The following is an 18,261-nucleotide window of genomic DNA, read 5'->3' as shown; positions in this document are numbered from 1 at the left end:
AGATGGGGTTCCTAAGAGATGACTCAGCAAATATCATCAAGTCTGACAACCTGAGTTTGAGTTTGATCCCTGGAGCCCACATAATGGAAGGAGAGAACTGACTTCCACAGTTGTCCTCTGTACCTCCACAAGCATGTCAGGGACACACACACACACACACACACACACACACACACACACACACACAAAGATGTGGTTCCTAGCTTGAGGTTCACAGCCCAGCAGGCTTTGAAGCTTATACACAGGAATGGTATGGGCCAGATACTATTCCAATTGGAGGTCATGACCTGGTTTCTGCTTTCAGAGACTTTGGATGAGATGTAGCTCAGTCAGTAAAATGCTTATTTCCCTGAGTTCCATCCCCAGTACCACATCAAACTGAACATGGTTATACAAACATGCCTGTAAGCCTTGCACAGAGGATCAGGAAGGAAGATTAACAGTTTAGGATCATCCTTGGCCATTCTAAAATATATAAGACTCAATTACAAAAAGAAAAAAAAAAGAAGAAGAACTTTGGCCAGAATCAGGTACTTAAAAACATCAAAAGTGGAGGATTGCATACAGCAAATGTATCAATAGTCCTTCACCTATTGCAAACTAAATTGTTTAAGGTTTTTATTTGTTTTTGAGACAGTCTCACTATAGAATCCTGGCTGGCTTGAAACTCTGTACAGAGCAGGCTGGCCTCATAGAGATCTGCCTGCCTTTGCCTCCCAAGGGCTGGGATTGAAGATGTGTGCTGCCACACCTGGTGTTTACGGGTCCAAAAGACCCTTGATCTCAGATTGCTCTTGGGATGTCCACAGCTGCTGCAGGTAAGAACTCAACAAACTGGAATTATTTTTCCTGCAGGCATGATTCAAGATAGCCTTTCCTCAAGCAGATGCTGTAAGGCTCTGCGGCCTTAAAAGACCCTGAGGGATTGCCTAGGATAAAAAGGCTCTGGGAAAATTGACAGGTCAGATTCAGCAGGGAGGCTTTACTCTAGTGGCCACTGGATCAAAAAAGGATACAGTTGTCACAGCCAAGGAGAACTTCACAATTCTTAAGGTTGGAGTTCTGCGCTAGTCATCCATTTATGCCACAAATACGGCATTTCTACCTTCCAAAATATGACAACCAGGTGCAATTAATTGTTCAGCAGAGCGTAGAGAAGTCCTAATAGCCTTTCTTCCCTCGGGGACCAGCTCTGAACTTCCTGGTAAACGTCTTTGGCCCCATGGTTCTAAAATAATAAGGCAGAATATAAGATGACGCAGACACACAGTGTCTTTTTCTGACCTACCTCCTTTCCTCAGCCTCTGTCTGAAATGTCAGGCCCGGCTCCTCAGGGAACTAAATCCTGAGGAAATGGGGTCAGGGCTAAAGGAGCAGAACAGCCTGAGAGGGACTGGAAAGCAGGGTTAAGGGAATGAATGAGGTTATGGGAACAGAAGGGGGGGGTCCTATCCCTTAGCAACTTTTCCCATTCTGGTAGCTTCTCTCTCCCTTCCCTTACTCCCACAATAACCAACTGGCCTGGATTTTGACCTTCTATATTCTCTCTGACACATTTTTGTCCCTTGCTGTGGCCCATACATTCTGTCTTCTTTGTTAGTCCTTTTTCCCTTTTCCCTCTCCTTCCCTCCCCTTCCCTCCCCCTAACCCTTATTTTGCACACAGTAAGAATCTACTTTACTTGTTAAACACAATCATTTGTTTGGTTGGTTGGATTTTTTTTTTTTTTTGAGACAGGGTTTCTCTGTGTAGTTTTGGTGCCTGTCCTAGAACTCTCTATGTAGACTAGGCTGGCCTCGAACTCATAGAGATCTGCCTGCCTCTGCCTCCTGAGTGCTGGGATTAAAGACCGTGCCTGGATCAGGCTCACCTTTTAAAAGTGTACTCCCTTCAGGTACAACTGCAAGTTCCTCTTGGCATTGTTAGGTCACTTTGAGAGATACAAAACCTGAAGTTTCAAACACAGAATAACTAGGATGGCCCCTCTCTGTCTCTCTCTAATAATTTACTCTGTGTGTGTGTGTGTGTGTGTGTGTGTGTGTGTGTGTGTGCAGGTTCCAGCAGAGCCTAAAAGGCATCAGATTCCCCAAAGCTGGGACTACAGGAGGAAGTGAACCACTCACATGATATGGGAGCTAGGAACCCAACTGGGGTCATCTGGAAGAGTAGCAAGTGTTTTTAACTTCGGAGCATCTCTCCAGCTCCAGCATTTCTCATTTTTGAAAATAGATAAGCACAACCAAAAAAAAATGTGCAGCTGGGCAGTGGTGGTGCATACCTTTAATCTCAGCACTCAGGAGACAGAGGCAGGCGGATCTCTATGAGTTCAAGGCCAGTCTGGTCTACAGAGTGAGTTCCAGGACTATATAGAGAAACCCTATCTTGGGGGGGAAAAAGGAGAGAAAGAAAAAGAAAATAGATAAGCTTCCTAAGAAAACTAAGGTTGTCTTGCTTTTGTTTTATGTGTATAAATGTTTTTAATGCATGTAAGTATGTGCACCACGTGAGTGTCTGGTGTCCTTGGAGACCAGAAAAGGGAGTTGGATCCACTGGCACTAGAGTTGGAGACAGTTGTGATCTACCATGTGAGTGCTGAGCCTGTGTCCTCTGCAAGAGCAGCAATCACTCTTAACCACCAAACCACAGTTCCATTGCCTTGCTTTTTGTTTTTAAGCTGGGGTCTCATATAGCCCAGGGCGCCTTCCAAATCATTATACAGTGGGGGCTGCTCCTGAATTCCCGATCCTCTTGCCTTCACCTCCCAAGCGCCACCATGCTCAGCTTGAAACAGGCTTGTCCTACTCATTACCTCACAGCCTGGCACTGTGACCAGCAGGCAGATGGTGATTCAGAGCAAAAGAAATTAAAACACACATTAGGGCAGGTAATATGGCTCAGGATAAAGATGTTTGTGGCCAAGCTTAAAAACCTAAGTTCGATTCTTGGAACCCACACGGTAGAAGAAGAGAATCAGTTCTGCATGTTGTCCTTAGACCTCCATAGGCATGATGTGCTTGCTTACGCCCTTCCCCCATGTGTGCCTAAATAAATAAAAATACATTTTAGGGGGGCTGAAGAGATTGCTCAGCAGTGGGAGAATTTATTGTTCTTACAGAGGATCTGAATTCAGTTCCCAGCACCCACATCATGTGACTCACAAAGTCCTGTGACTCCAACTCCAGGGAATTTGATGCCTTCTTCTGGCCTCGGTGGGCACCCACAATCACATGCATATCCTCAAATACACAGAAATAAAAACAATCCTTCTTATAAATACACTTTAAAGCTGGGTGTGGTGGTTCGTGCCTTTAATCTCAGCACTTGGGAGACAGAAGCAGGTGGATCTCTATGAGTTCAAGGCCAGCCTGGTCTAGCCAGGACAAGACAGGCTGTCAGCCAGGGCAGCCAACGCTGCGCAGAAAACCAAACCAACCAACCAAACAAAAACCATTATAGGTCCATCATGGCATCTTGGAGGAAGCCGTTTGCACCCCACACCTAAGTCCTGCCTCAAGGGTGAAAGTCTCTGGGGAGGTCATGTTAGTTCAGTACCCTCTCAGGGGACTGTGTATAAACCAAATGACACACTTGCTTCATTCCCACTGTAGAGTTCTCTCTGCTCCACCGCTGTTCTCTTTTATATCCTTTATGTCTGCCTCAAAAATATAACTGTCCCTGGGGAAAATGCTCCAGTCCTTTCGAATCCTCCATCTGATTTCACAGGCAGTTCTCTCACACCATTCGCCAAATCCTACCAAAGACACTGTGAGTGTAACACCAGGGAGGAGTGGTTTGCAAGTTTATCTTTACTCTGATCCTTCATACCCAGAGCTTAGGCTCCAGAGCCTGCTTTCAGAACCAAAATTATTTTCTCCATAGGCTTTAGTCGTTAGTAGTGTGGTGCACACCTTTAATCCCAGCACTTGAGAGGGGGAGGCAGGCGGATCCCTGTGACTTTGAGACCACCCTGGTCTACATAGCAAGTTGTAGGCTAGGCAGGGCTACACAATGAGACCTTGCTTTATTTGATTGATTGATTGATTGATTGATTGATTAGTTTTTCAAGACAGGGTTTCTCTGTGTAACAGCCCTGGCTGTCCTGGAACTCACTCTGTATTTTTGAGACAGGATCTCACTATGTAGCCTTGGCTGTCCTGGAACTTATGATGTAGACCAGGCTGGCCTCAAATTCATAAAGCTCTGTCAGCTTTATCTTTTGAGGCTTGATCAATGAGCCTTTTTCCTGTCCTGTGACTCCATCTTCTTCATCACCATTGGTTTCCACTTCCTTCTCCAGTCGACAGTTTCCACATGTCCCCCAGCTGACCTTGTCGGATACGATCCTCTTGGGACTAAGGGGCTTTAGAACCAAGCCTGCTAGTTCATTTCCTACTAGCTTCTAGGCACCTTTATTGTTTCTCCCAAGCGAAAGTGTGTGTGCGTTTGTCCTTTCTCTCCAACTCTGAGTAATGGGACCTCTGCCATCTCATCAGCAACGAGTGCAAGCCACTGCCCCAGCAAGGCTGGGTGGTGTCACTTAAGTATCTGTTTCTCTAACATTTCTGGTCACTGCTGAATGGAGGCTAAAAGCCATACGGACCAAAAGCAGGGCAGGCTCCAGGTTTTGTGAGGCCTAATGCTACTGTTGACTTTTCTCTCCTCCTCTGCTCCTCCTCCTTTTTCTTTTGTGTGTGCTAGGTAAGTACTGTACCACTAAGTAACAGTGCCAGGCCTTAAAGAAAAAGCATCCGCCTGTCCATACGTACATACGTGTGTATGTGTGTTAGTGTTATGCACATGGGTGTTTGTGGATGTGTGTGCCCCATGCATTTTTAGGGTCCACAGGAAGTTGCCAGGTGTCCTGCTCTATCACTTTCTAACTCATTCCTTTTTTGGGGGGGGGGGGTTCTGTGTAGCCTGTCCTGGAACTCGTTCTGTAGACCAGGCTGGCCTCGAACTGACAGAGCCCTGCTTGCCTCTGCCTCCGGAGTGCTGGGATTATAGGGGTGCGCCACTGCCGCCCAGCCCTCATTCCCTTCTTAACGAACCTGAAGCTAGGCTGACAGACAACAAGCCTCAGTGATCCTCCTGTCTCCACGCCCTTACAAGTGCTTGAGTAACAGGCACCCAGCTATGCCCGGCTTTTTACATGGATGCTGGGGATTTGAACTCAGGTCCCCAGCCAGCATTCTCACCCACAGAGCCATCTCCCCAGTCCTAATCCCAGGTCTTGTGGTTTTGTTTGTTTTTTCCAAGACAGGGTTTCTCTGTGTAGACTGGCTGTCCTGGAACTTGCTCTGAAGACCAGGCTGGCCTCAAACTCATAGAGATCCGCCTGCCCCTGCCTCCTGAGTGCTGGGATTAAAGGCATGCACCACCACTGCTCAGCCCAGTTTTTTTTTTAAAGAATCATTTTGGTGTTCCTCTTAGAAAAAAAAAATTTTTTTTAAAGCTATAAATATAGAGTTAGGTGGAGAGTCTCAGAAGGGACCTTTGACACTGTTTCATTAGCATCTTGGTAAATCTGTTCTGACTGAAGGAATAAAGCCTGCTTACATCCCAGCCAACTCTTGAGATCGGGCTGAATTCCGTGCCTATTCCTGGCTTTTCCTGTGGATTTCCTGTACCTAACACATTTATTCCACAAAACGGCACTGGCGCAACTAAATGGCCTTGACAGCCAAGTCTCTAGCTAATGAAAAATCCCAATGTGCTGGGTTACCACTCCTCCTACTTAGGTTACCTGGTGGCACTTAGAACAATGTCGTTTAAGCAGGTGGTTTCTCCTGCTATATACAGAAGGTCTTAGATTGTCTATTCCACCAGTGGTCTCCAAGAGGACCTGCTTCCATTCACCCTTGGCAAAAGCCTCACAGCTTACGGAGTAGCTTGGATTCTGCTTGGGGAGGAAGCAGCTTAGCCTTGCTTTCCCATGCCACTTTGATAATATCACACACACGCTGGCACCTTTCCTGGAGGTCCCACCCAAATGTTCTGTCCAATTCTCTGGCCTCCTGAGTTGGCCTAGAATGTTGAGTCAGAGTACAAATACCAACTCTTGTTGATTTCACGGCTCTAAACACCCAATTCTGAAATTTCCCAAACACATTAGAAATCCTGGGTTTCCTGAATCAGTGAGGGCATCTGTGAAAGCTCAGGGAGCCCCTTTACCTATGGGGACATTCACACCAGGACTCTAGATGCAATGTAACCATAATGCCATGGGGTATGTGCCCCTACCACACAGAACAGAAGAGAGTAAGCATCTTGCACATTATCATATATAATTATCCTGCCATCTTCACGATTACTCTATGTAGTGGACACTGTTACCCTCAACTCAGAGAAGTTAGGAGACATACCATACGAAGGGACACACGAAGTGACAGCTCCACCTGTTTTCAAAGATGCTGCACAGTCACTACTCAAGGAGGCAGTGTACTGGGCCAGAGGCACCAGACCCACATGTGTACCTGACCCAGAGGTAAGGGTCAACACTAGGCCATAGAGGCCACACTAGTCGAGACATACTACAACTCCCTCTGTCTCCCACACACCTAAACTCTGAAACTCTGATTTTGTTTATGCTACTTAGAAATTATGGAGGTGAGTCTGATAGAATCTAACTGCCCCCAGCATAGGAGTTTAATTTCTCCACTAAAATCTTGCCATGTGTGCTTTGGTGGCTAGGTTAGGGTCAAATCCGTTTTTCTCTGAGTTTCCTATCTTGGAAAAGGAGAGAAGAATGGGGGTTGGGGTTTACATTAAAGAGAAACCAGAAAAAGATCAAGGGAGGTGGTAGGGTGGTGCTACTCTTTAAGGCCTGCCAGAACTCTTTAAGAAGCATAGGTAGTGTGCCAGGGCAAGAGAGAGAGCTCATTGTAGGGTCAAAAGAGAAACTGTTAGAGGAAGCCTAGGGAAAGACTTGGACGGAAAGAGCGAGAATGAAGAGAAGAATCTATCCAGAGGCAGGTGGATCTCTGAGTTCGAGGCCAGCCTGGTCTACACAGTGAGTTCCAGGACAGCCAGAGCTACACAGAGAAACCCTGTCTCAAAAAAACTAAACAAAAAGAACCTATTCAGGGATGGAAGTGTGTTTTAATTCTGAAACCACTATAAATCCAAAGAGAAAAGGATCTGCCCCTTCATTCTGTCTCCCGATCTTGGACAGCAAAGTAAGGGGAACTCACGCCTGATTGGACTGTGCTTACTCCAGGGCCAGAAAACCCTGGCTGCGACGCCTGCCCAGCCTGCCAAAATGCTGCCAGGCACAGGGACTGGCCACCACTCGGTTGATAAGTGAAGGGTACCCCTTGTGTGCTGCCTCTCTCTTTACTTCCTGCCTAGTGTTCAGCCTCGGCCTGGCAGGGAGCCTCCAAGTGGGGCTTGTAGAGTAGGGCCCTCTAGACAGTACTTAAAACACAGTGATTTATGAGCTCCTAGAAGGGCCTAGGTGGGAAAGCAGAGAGGACCCCAGACTAGTTTCTATGAAGCTTCAGCACCCCACTGACAAGAGTCAAGGTACTCATCTTCTTGATGTCTGTGACCAGGCCAACTTTGGGACAGGGTATAGCTTCACTTTTCCTGGGGCCCAAGACTCTGGCTCTGTGTTGAATAAGACCAGTGGAACTGGTTGGAATAAGACTAATGGACGTCTATGCAAATCCTTAACCTTGAAATAAGCGAAGTGAGCAGCTCAGTAATGCTAGTTTTGTAGGATTTTTTTTTTTTTAGCATGAAAGAATTCTTTTGAACCCTCCATGGCTCCAAGAAAATCTATTTGAAATGTCCCCTCTTATGGGGCCATGGGGTTAAGTGCCAGGGATGGTAGGCTAAATGCCAGGGATGCTGGTTGCATGGCTCTTGGGAGCAAGGCTAACGGCATCCCTGCTGTGGACTCAGGAATACCAGGCCTAGGCACTGGTTGCCCAGAGAGATGCAGCCATTTTTACTTCTAACTGAAGGACACCACCTTCTGGGATTTCCCCTTCTGTGGTGGGAAACAGAGCAGCAGATACCCAAAGGCTCAACAGGGCCTGTACCCAAAGTGTCCAGGCTGGGAAGGAGCTCTTATGAGCGCCCAGGGTAGGGTGATTTATGTAGTTCGGGATTTGGTTCCTGCTGGTGGAAAGAAGACGCATTTTGTGAGTGCTGCATGGTAATTGCCCTTCATAAGGATGATCTCAAAAGGTCAAGAGATGGGTCTTGAATAGCCCTAATGTCCCTGAAACAGTCCATTGTGTAGCTATTGTCTATACATGTAAAGGAACTCTTCTTGCCCCTATTCATACTTTTCTCTTTTGGCCCCCAGGGTTTCCCAAGTGAATAATTACATACTACCTTATTCTAGAGCAAAGTCTATCTCTTTTCAACAACAACAACAACAAAAAGTTCAATACACATTTCTTGAGCTCCTACTATGTATCAGATATTATGCAAGGTTGGGGGACATATAGATGAATAATACATGGTCACCTTTGGAGGGAGTCTGAACCCTGGTTTTCAAAATATTTCCCAATGACCTTTGGAATTTAGTAAGCAAATCTGCATCTATCCCTTTATATTTCATACACATGGATTACAAACTCAGTCTCCATCTTCCTGCAATCTTTTCTAAAACTCTTATTCATAGTGTATGTGTATATGTGTGCATGAGTTTGTGTGCACAACATTTGTGCAGGTGCCCACAGAGGCTAGAAAGGGTGCTAGATCCTATGGAACTGGAATTACAGGCCATTATGAGATGCCCAATGTAGGTAGGTGCTGGGACCAAAACCCGGGTCCCCCACAAGAGTAGCAGATGCTCTTAACAGCTGAACCACCGCTCCCTTCTTGCCATCTTTTAATTTGGCCTCATATGGTAACCTTCACTTTGATCAATTTGGATGGCTTTCTCTGTACTCTAATAGGTCTTCCTTAGCAGACAGGATAACCAGAATTAGGCTCTATCCTTTAAATGCAAATACTATATGAATGTGTACACTGCTAAGTTAATTAACTTCCTTTATCCACTTATAGACCCTGTAGTTATTGAATGCCTGCTGGGTTCATGCATTCTATTAAGTGAATAGAGTAGACACTGCCCTCACGGAAGCCACCATCTGGGTATGTGTTTGGGAAACAGAAGGTAAAGACCCCAAACATCACACAGATAAATATGTAACTACAAACTGAGACAAATGTTATGAAGAAAATACAGGGTGCTATCAGTGTAAAAGTGGTATTGTGGTATAGTCTAGAAGGCTTAGAGAAGGTTCTCTTGAGGAAATGACATTTGAGCTGAGATCTGAAAGATTAGTGGACATAGATGAAGCAGAGTCCAGGGAAGAATGTTCCAGGCAAAGTAAAGAGCACATACAAAGGTCCTGTGGGAAAGGGAAGCAGCATCCCTCAAGAACTGCAGGAAGGCCCGTGATGCTGTAGCACAGAGCATGGCCAGAGGGCTGTATGTGAAGGACATGGAAAGTCAGCCAGAGGCCTGACCATGAGGACGCTGCAGGCCTTGCCCACTGTGGGAAGGCGCATGGAATGAAGGTTTGTACAAGGGGCTCCTTTTCTCAGGTTATTGTTGCTCTCCTCTTTCCTCTCTTAGGAGCAAAAATGATGGTCTGAACTTCGAAGAACTTTCTTTCCCAGTGTCCTGGCACAGTGTGGTTATGCCTGGGTGGCGGAAGATGTCCCCCACACTACTGGGTCAGCCTCTGTCAATGTGGACAGAAGGGCAGGGCAGAGGGTGGGTGGAGTGCTTTGCCTGAGGTATCAGCTCCACAGTGACGTTTGGAACAGCCCCAAGACGATAGTCCTTGTTCCCAGATCACTCTATCACACGTGCCTTCCCACCCCCACTGAAATGCTCCACCTGCCCTGCCTCCTACAGCAGCTCTGCTCCCCCACCCAAACTGGGAAGGTCTCTGGAGAAGAATTCTGACTCTGCCCAGCTCCTTGAGTCTTGTTCTGAGGCTGTCAGGCCACAGTTTTGTTGGGAAGTGTGGATATATACACATCCTAAATCATCCCCAGAGGTGCTATGAAAGCCATGGGAGGGTCATAATGGTCAGACTTGGCCTTTCAGAAGCCCTCCCTTTCATCTAGACTCATCTCCGGAGAATGTGGCTTGGTGCAGTGACATCTGCTGGCAAGGCTGGGCAGGTAATAAAATGACCAGATGCCCACTCATCTTCATTTCCAGAGTAATAAGTATATCATCATATTAGACCTGGTGATATAGGCCTATAATCCCAGCCACTCACAGGCAGGAGGGCAAGTTCAAAGGCCAGCTGGAGCTACAAAGTGAATTCAAGGCTGCCATGGCAATTTAGTAAGACCTTGTCTCAAAAAATGCAAAAACAAACAAACAAACAGATAAATAAACAAACAAATAAATAAATAAATAAATAAATAAATAAATAAAAGGGGCCAAGGAGATATATTGCTCAGTAGTAGGGTACTTGCCTAACATTTGTGAGGTCCTGGGTTCATATATACTTCTGAGATTGGACTGGAGCCAGCTGGTCGGTACAAAGCTGAAAGATCAGGCTGGAGAGCTGGTTCTGCTGTTAAGAATGCTTGCCACCCTTTGGCAGGACCTCAGTTCAGTTCTCAGTACCCACGTTGAGCAGTTCAGAACTTGCTTAAAACTCCAGTTTGTTTTTTGTTTTTTGTTTTTTGTTTTTTTTTGTTTTTTTTTTTTGGTTTTTCGAGACAAGGTTTCTCTGGGTAGCTTTGCGCCTTTCCTGGAACTCACTTGGTAGCCCAGGCTGGCCTCGAAAAACTCTAGTTTTAAGATGTGATGCCCTCTTCCGGCCTCTGCCTGTACCCACAAACAGGTGACATATACTCACACAGACACACACTCACACAACACTCACATACATGAATTTTTTTAAAAAATAAAAGAAAAAGAAAGGAACAAAACACCACCTTAAAATAAAGCTTAAAAAGGGCAGAACAGTCTAAAGCTGTAGGTCTGACCCCTAGGCTAGTTTGTGCTACGTACTGAAAATGCTTTTTCTAGTGGTGGCTCACAACTCCCCTGTTGGCTGGTTGATTCTCATTTAGGTACAGTTAGTCAGAGGAAGTTTGGGTAAACACATGTAAATGACTCAGGCAGATCCATTCCTAGTCCTCATTTCTGGGAAAGTTTATTTCCACAAATAAAAAGACTCATAGTTTAAAAATAGGAGAAGGCAATGTCTTGTTTTTCTATTTTTAATTAATGAATTTATTTGTATTTACTGAGATGGGGTCTCTCTATACAGCTCTGGCTGTCCTGGAACTCACTCAGTAGACCAGGCTGGCCTCCAATTCACAGAGATCCTCCTGCCTCTGCCTCCCAAGCACTGGGATTAAAGGCCTGTGCCACCATGTCCATCCAGTCTTTTTTTTTTTTTTAATCTCCTTGAGGTTGACCAGTTTGAGAAAACTTTGTTTTTAAGGTTCTTTCAGGTTACCAAGAAAATGCTGTCAACAGAAACATTCTCATGGTTTTACAATGGGTAGAAGAGAATAGTTTTTTTTTTTTCCTTTCTGTCCTAAGGATAGCACCTCACAACTGCCAGGCAAACACTTCATCACTGAGATATGATCAGAGCGTTTAAGGTGAACCCTTAATACTATGTGGGGTAAGATATAACCTGCCTCCCTGCTTTCATGCACTTTATGTTTGCATTCTGTTCAGTTTTGCTCTTTGTTATTATCATGTGCACTTGACAGAGTTCACCAATGGTGTGACTGGGAAGCCAAAGAGGAGAGAGCAGATAATACTAGAGAAAGAATTATTAAGCAAATATTCCATCTTCTTAATAACAATTCCTCTGTAATTGAATGTTACTCACATTCAATTGTGGTGGCCACTCCACCCCCAATCTCATTCAAACTTAAAAATCAAGAGTCCATTAGAGAAGTTGGAAATGAACAGAATTTCACAGAAATGAAACACACACACACACACTCACAACTAGAGCGCCATCCTCCTAAAAACCAAAATCAAAAGTATGAGGGACTAGGAATGTGGCTCAGTTGTTAGAGAGTGCTTGCCTAACATGCACAAAATGCTGGGTTCGATTCTAGTACAGTATAAAAAGAGGTGTGGTGGCCTATGCCGGTAATTCCATCACTTGGGAAATGGATGAGTTTGAGATCAGCCTGGGCTACATGAGGCCCTACCTCATTAAACAAACAAACAAACAAACAAACAAACAAAAAAACCCAAACATTATTTGAGCTATAGTTTAAAATTTTAATTCTGGAACTATCTTGATTGGCATTCTTACACTAGTGACTATGCACAACTCTTTGAGGGAAGAAAAAAAGAACACATTTGAGGGAGACATAAAAGCAGGAGGGAGCCATAGGTACAAGCACACACTGCAATGTTCTGATATACAAGACCCTGAATACTAGGGAAATGAGAACACGTCATACATCAGAAGCGTAGTGCAATGTCACATGGTAGTTGTAGCTTCAGTTAGGAAAACCACAGAGATACATAGACAATGATGAATGTTCTAGTTTGCTTTCTTGTGGCTGTGGTAAACTCCAGGACCAAATGCAATTTGGGGAAGGAAAAGGTTCATCTGGCTTCCAGGTTACAGTTCTAGGGAAGCCAAAGCAGGAATTGAAGCAGTGCTCCTGCAGCCACCTTTACCACACAGCCTAGGACTACCTGCCCATGGGTGACATCACTCACTTTGGGTTGGGCCCTCCCACATCAATCATACCCCATTAAGAGGGCTGGAGAGGCCAGGCAGTGGTGGCACACGCCTTTAATTGCAGCACTCGGGAGGCAGAGGCAGGTGGATCTCTGTGAGTTTGAGGCCAGCCTGGGCTACACAGTGAGTTCCAGGAAAGGTGCAAAGCTACACAGAGAAAGCTTGTCTTGAAAAATTAAAAAGAAAAAAGAGGGCTGGAGAGATGGCTCAGTGGGTAAGAGCACTCACTGGCTGCTCGCCCAGAGGATCTGGGTTCAATTCCTTTTATCTACATGGTGGCTTACAATCATCTTTAACTCCAGTTCCAAAGATCCAATACCTTCTTCTGACCTCCGAGAGCACCAGGCATGAAACATGGTGCACATACATGTAAGCAAAGTATTCATATACATAAAATCTTGTGTGTGTGTGTGTGTGTGTGTGTGTGTGTGTGTGTGTGTGTGTGTGTGTGTATGTAGCTTTAAAGTAGCAGTAAATTTCAGAAAGTCTCACTTTCTTTATCGGCTTGTCTGGGTTAATAATTTTTGAAAGGCGGGACACACACACACACACACACACACACACACACACACACACACACCGCAGGCAGGTGAAAGTCATGCTCCACAGCCCCCTCCTGTAAGCAGTTGGCCCAAGTTGATGACTTATTTGCTGTGTTCACTCAACTCCCAGATTAATACCTACCATCTATCATATGCTAAATATCTGATTGATGAATAAATGAAAATGCCTGCCATCTGAAAGTCTCAATCCATGCTTACTATGTGCATTCCACCTTGAAGTATCAAAAGGAATTTGGTTTTCTTGGAATCTAAAAAAATGAAGGGCCATCCATAATGACAATTCCCTGGTCTTCTTGATAAGTGAATTTGGGCACAGAGAACCCAAGGAGAGACAGTCTGTTAGAGAAAACCCAATTACACTGAGGAACATATGTTGCCCTGAGGCTTCTGCTGCCATAACAACATCATGTAACTATAACTACAGCCCTGGAGGGCCCTGGCCCCGTCAAATATGGAAAAGGATGTCTTCATCATAAGACAGCTTTGTGCTCAGATAGACTTCCCTGGAGGGTTTGGATCAGGGAAGGGAGGTAAATTAAGTGGAGGGAAAGGGGGGATGAAGGTCAGGAGAGAAGAACTGCTACCAAAGCAGCATAATGATTTTTTTTTTTAAGCAATTTTCAAAATGTGGTTATTTGACTGTTCAGCTTGGGTGGTTATTTATAACCCCAGCTGCAGAGGCGGGAAGCTGAGCTGGCGCCTGCTGAGATCTATCCAATAACTTCCCCCAGGGTGGGCTGAGGGTGGGGGCTAGGGACGACACAAGAACCAACTTAACCAGTGGCCGGAACATTAAGAGAAGCTCCAGGCCATATCCAGCAGGGGAAAGAAAGAAAGGTCCACCCTGACTCCTTTTTGTTGTTGTTGTTAAGACAGAATCTGTGTATGTAGCTCTTGATGACCTGTAACTCTGTGTAGACAAGGCTGGCCTCCAGCTGCCTGCATCTGCCTCCCAGTGTTGGTATTAGAGGTACGAGCTGCTACAGCTAGCTACCACCCACCACCACCACCCCCCCCCCCCCTTTCAGCTGTGTTTGCTATGTAACTCTGGCAAACCTAGAACGCTGAACTTGCCTCTGCTTTGAGGTTGCTGCCATTAGAGGTGTACTCCACCAGGCCAGACTGACTATTCTTTGTTGTTGTTGTTGTTGTTGTTGTTTTTTTTTTTTTTTTTGGTTTTTCGAGACAGGGTTTCTCTGTGTAGCTTTGCGCCTTTCCTGGGACTCACTTGGTAGCCCAGGCTGGCCTTGAACTCACAGAGATCCGCCTGGCTCTGCCTCCCGAGTGCTGGGATTAAAGGCGTGCGCCACCACCGCCCGGCTCTGTTGTTGTTGTTTTTTGAGACAGGGTTTCTCTGTGTAGCTTTGCGCCTTTCCTGAAACTCACTCTGTAGCCCAGGCTAGCCTCGAAATCACAGAGATCTGCCTGTCTCTGCCTCCCAAGTGTTGGGACTAAAGGTGTGTGCCACCACCACCTGGCTCTGACTCTATTCTTAAGGCAGATGTAAAGAAAAAAGATTTTAATATGAATTATGGTGACATCAGCAATCTCTGAGAGTCTCCTAAAGGGATAGAGGATAGATGAACACTTTTGGCTGGAAGTTAAGAGATGAGATGGGTCTAGTTACAGTAGCATTGTCTTGAAAAGGTCCAGGCAGGCTTCTCTCACTTTACAAGAGAGCACCTGAACAGAGGGAATGTCTTCTCCCTAATCCTGCCAGGAATCACACTTGGTCAGAGAAAAGAGGATGATGGGTTCTTTGCAAGTCTTTCCTAGCTAGTCATCACCTGGCACTGGCGTCAGGAGCATTTAATTTGGTACTACTCCAGTCACTGCTGAGTCCTTTAGATGGCAAGCAGCAAGAGTGAAGCTGGAGACTGTGACAAGCCAAAGGTCCCAGCTTTCAGGAACCCTCAGGCTTCTGAAGCAGGCAATGAGCAATCACACTTGTATTTGAACTATGGCACCTATCATTTTACTGGCAAAGGACTATTTCTTTTAACTCTTTGAGTTTCTTTTAATAAAATCACTTTATTGTAATGAACTCACAAATAAAACATCCTACAGCTAGATTAAGGGAGCTGCTCAAACACTTGCTGAGTCTCGAACTCTATCCCAAGCTCAGTGATCTTCCACAGCTAGAATGGCTATTCTCAAGCACTGGAACCGGGCTCAGAATTTTACACCTTGACTATCAGATATGTCTTTATTCACTTATCCACTGGAAAAGAAAAAAAGAACAACTATGACAGAATTGAAACCAAGGGGGAAACTAGCCTTATATCCTCTTTCATGACTCACGTGTCCTTTTCCCTACACTCTGTCCTTCCTCTTCACCTAATATTACTCTTTCTTGGTAACCGAGGAACGTTTTAGGACCCTCAGAAATGTTAAGTGAGGAGACAAGACACAGATACAAGTGAAAACAATATAAAAGACACACACGATTGCCCCACTCTCCCGGTCCACTTCGGCTACTCTGACCTTTGGCTAAGGAGACTGCAACAGCAGTTGAACTAACCTACTTCGGGTTTCCCTGACACTCTGATCATTCCCCTAAAGGCTGCCAGAAATAAATCTCTAAGATGCAAGTCTGATCATGGGATTGCTCTGCTGAAGTAGTTCAGGACCAGCCCACCACCTCCGATCCAGTCTCCTATCACGGCACAGAAGACTCCGCATGAACTGGTTCCCGGCACCATTGTGGCAATCATTTCACTCCTGCTTGCCAAGTAAGTCACCCCAGACACCATGCTTGCTCCACACCTCTACTTCTGGACATGTCGTACTCTTTGCATGGAAAGCCCCCATTTTCTGTGTCATCCTATTAAATTCCATTTTTCATTCACCTCTTATGAATTTTCTCCTAAACTTTCCATATGAAATATTCCACCTCCTTCTCTGTACCCAGTGGACCTTCCCTATACTTCTATTTTTTTCTCTGTTTATCGAGACAGTAGTTTTGGTGCCTGTCCCGGATCTTGCTCTGTAGTCCAGGCTGGCCTCGAATTCACAGAGACATGCCTGGCTCTGCCTCCCGAGTGCTGGGATTAAAGGCGTGCACCACTGTCGCGCGGCTCTGTTTTTTTCATACTCCATAACATTTTAGAACTATGAGCTTACTGGCCAATTTCCCTCACCAGACTTAGCTCCACTGAGGGAAGAGGGTGTTTTCTTCATCTAGGTGTAACATGATATCTGTGTTAATTGCTGGGTTCCTAAAGCTGAAGCGAGGTTAAACAGGTAAATGTGATCACTGATATGTACAAATACCCAACATTAGGATGTTATAGTCATGATTAGGGAGACCACAAACACAAAAGCCTTTTCTAAGCTGGGCAGTGGTGGTGCACACCTTTAATCCCAGCACTCAGGAGGCAGAGCCAGGTGGATCTCTGTGAGTTCGAGGCCAGCCTGGTCTACAGAGGGAGATCTAGGACAGGCTCCAAAGCTACACAGAGAAACCCTGTCTTGAAAAAAAAAAAAAAAAAAAGCCTTTTTTACTTTTCTGTCTCAGGAACTTGCTGAGTATCTCAAACACTCGTTTCCTTTATTGCTTAGAACCACTTAGTAAGCTGGTCATTAGCATGAACACTTCAAGATGAGAAAACTCACATCAACTTAAAAACTTGTCCAAGAGCAACACAGAAAACACATGACAGAGCCGATTCGAATCTAGGACTGACATCGAAGCCTCTTACTCGATGCCAGTAAAGCTGATGAGTAAGGGGGATAGGAACTCTAGGCTGGGAAACGCAGTGGGGAACAAATATCTAGTAAACTTTAGGAGAACATACAGCAGTCACTGCAAAGTAATACATGACTATGCTCTACTATCTTACAAACAGTAAATCAGGATAGACTTTCTGAAGAAAGACAAGCAATTGCAGAGGGTTGGAAGATGCATCCAGGCAGGAAAACCGTATATAAGGAATATTGGCTGGCAAAACAAAACAGTGGGGAGTGCTTAGGTGGTCTGTCAGATAAAAACAGTTCCTGTTTTTGCCATAACGAAAATAACTCTCAGCGTAAAGATTATAATTGGAGAGAGTGAGAAAAAGTAAACAAGATTAAAAAAAGAAAATCGGGAAACAAATAACTGGAGAGGTAAGCCAGCGAGAGAGGGAGAAGGGGAGAGAAAAGGAGAGAGAATGAGAAGGAATCCAAGAGAAGATGCCTTTAAGATTCTGCTCTCCCTGGCCCAAACATCCACTCTTACTTCAAGAATACAGATTTTTGCCAAAGATCATATTTCTATCCTAGTGTTAGTTCTTCATCTTTTCCAGAGTGCATTTTCAAAAGATAAGAATTCTATCTAAAAGGACTTTAAACTAACAAAAATATTGAACATCTGTAATGATGTAAATGCTAAGAATAATCTGACTGAGTAGCAAGTATTCACTGTGGATTGAACATGGACTGGGTACTCTAGAAAGGCCGGTACAGAAAAACTAAATATAAAATCATACATATATTTCTCTTCTTTTTTGGCAGGAGGGGGTGTTGTTTTTTGAGACAGTGTCTCCTACAGCCCAGGCTGTCCTAGAACCATGTAGCTCATAACCTTAAACCTTCTGCCTCCTGCTCCAAGTACTGGGATTACAGATATGTGTCACTGCAGCCAATTTAAAATGATATTATTCAAATAGAGTTAGGGAGTTCTAACATTCCAGAGTAACCCCAGGAACACATCCATGAGTGTAAAAGAACAGTAATAGAATGAAATTAAACACATGAGCGATAAAATAATAAGAGGAAAAAATGTGAGCCATTTTCTTTCTTTCTTTCTGAGACAGGTTTTCTCTGTGTAGCTTTGGAGCCAGTCCTGGAACTTACTTTGTAGACTAACTAGGCTGGCCTCGAACTCACAGAGATCCACCAGCCTCTGCCTCCCGAGTGCTGGGATTAATGGCATGAGCCACCACCGCCCGGCTGAGCCATTTTCAAGTATGCTTTTATGTGAAGTTCAACTGTTCAAAGGTATTTAC

Source organism: Peromyscus eremicus, chromosome 8a (genome assembly GCF_949786415.1).
Source record: "Peromyscus eremicus chromosome 8a, PerEre_H2_v1, whole genome shotgun sequence".
NCBI classification, from domain to species: domain Eukaryota; kingdom Metazoa; phylum Chordata; class Mammalia; order Rodentia; family Cricetidae; genus Peromyscus; species Peromyscus eremicus.
This window is presented reverse-complemented; position numbering follows the sequence as displayed.